The 1919-nt window shown below is 31.9% G+C and overlaps 1 long non-coding RNA gene across 1 annotated transcript; it reads left to right on the top strand.

Moving 5' to 3' along the window:
- Positions 1-688: 688 nt before the first annotated feature.
- LOC115234119 lies at positions 689-1566 on the top strand. The gene is made up of 3 exons (XR_003883884.1): positions 689-747; positions 886-1062; positions 1166-1566. It is a non-coding gene; the product is annotated as an uncharacterized LOC115234119 (long non-coding RNA).
- The last annotated feature ends 353 nt before the right edge of the window (positions 1567-1919 follow it).

Genomic DNA, 1919 nt, shown 5'->3' with positions numbered 1-1919 from the left:
CTTTTATATATATATTCTTTTTCTCATATATTTCTTCTATTAGTTTATACAGCAAAAACAATTAAGAGAATAATTTTTGCATTGTTTTTCAGGAAAAGTAAAGTTTATACGCGATTAAATTTTACATATTCTATATAATTCTCTACTATAATTGTATGTATTTGTATATAAAGCCGGTCAAAGATGGCAATAGAAATATCGCTCACCTAAAAATGAAATGGGTAATTATTTACATTAACGGACACCTCGCCGATGACCTTGACCTTGACATATGTTGTCAAGGACATGACCCTGAGTAACTTTTTCTTATAATTTAATCGGCGGTTACTGTTTATTAAAAAGTCATAAACAAAAAAAGTTTGAGAAATTTGCCACTTTGTGTCAGTGCTAAAGGAAGTAATTGGTATATTTACAACGCAAAGCGAGGTCCACCCCACAATTGTTGTGTGGATGGGAAAGTGTATATGTGGACGCAGTTGGTTCCGCCCCCCCCCCCTCTACGGGGGGGCTCCACTTCCGGAAGATATAACCTAATCCAAACCAAATTTTTAATGTAAATAATTACCAAATTTGATGTGAATTACGTTGTATAACCCAAACCAAATTTTCGTTACAAATCAAACTTTAACTTTAAATATCTCAGAAATTATAAGAGACCGCCGATTAAGTTATAAGAAAAAGTTACTCAGGGTCATGTCCTTGACAACATATGTCAAGATCAAGGTCATTGGCGAGATGTCCGTTAATGTAAATAATTATCGAAATTATGTATAGGTTTAGTATTAGGATATAAGATTTGCGTTACAATGTTATAGAGTATATCGTAAATTACATCACAAATACATTTCTAAAGTCTTTTTAACATTCATTTTTTAATCTTTGCAGAGATTTTCGAAAATTGCAATGAAACAGATAAAATGCAAAATGGTGAAAGAATAACAGATCGACATTTAATTTTCGCACGAGATAAAGAACTAACAGCAAATTTGTAGGACAGTAGATAAAAGTTTAATTCAATGATTAATAGTACTTTAATTTTATGCGCTCTTTTTATTTCAACCTGTAAGTCCGGCAATTTATCTTATATATATTTTCTTTTAAAATGTTTTATGATAGTATGACTATAAAATAATACGATAATACTTTTTTTCCTATTTTCTTTTAGCTGATAAAAAATAATCATAAACACAATGACGATTCATTCTAATATAATATAAATGTAGCAAAGAACAGGCGCAGTCGCAGTCGCATTCATCTCGCTTTTGCGTGTTCCGCTTTTTTTTCGATAACATATAATCCCGATAATCCGAAAGATTCTCGAGTTGTTCGTTTTCTTTTACTGTTTATCGAATCACTCATCGATACGATGAGATTGATCGGGATCATGTATTTGCTGTCGTTTTGCGGTCGTCTTGATGCGGCGCCGGCGAATGTGACCCCCGAATCAAGTACGTTCATGAGGAAAATAATATGGATTAGCCAGAATGAGTCGCACAACGCCGAATCCAATCCTGATGTCAATCTCAACACGGTAAATATACGTTTTCACTCATAGGATTAACAAGGATTAACATCAAACAAGGATTATCGTTTTCATTATTTTGCTTAACTTCTTGCATGCCGTCAGAAAATGATCAAAAATGATTTTATGCTGCGATTGGCCATTTTTTTATTCAAAATTGCAATCTTCATTCCGCAAAATTACACATATTCTTTAACGACGTATAAATATTTATATTTTTTGCTTCTTCATAGAGGAAGCTTAGTTTTTGTGACAAAATTTTTTTTCAGTTTTCTATGCTAATGTGTTTAGAATGTTCCAAAACATCGAAAAATCATATTTAAAAAAAATGTTTGTATGTATGTATCTATGTATGTACGGAATGTACATTGTACAACCTTTAATTTCCGCAATTTCT

The sequence above is a fragment of the Formica exsecta genome, unplaced genomic scaffold, assembly GCF_003651465.1.
Source record: "Formica exsecta isolate Colony F162 unplaced genomic scaffold, ASM365146v1 scaffold1059, whole genome shotgun sequence".
NCBI lineage: Eukaryota > Metazoa > Arthropoda > Insecta > Hymenoptera > Formicidae > Formica > Formica exsecta.
This window is presented reverse-complemented; position numbering and strand designations above follow the sequence as displayed.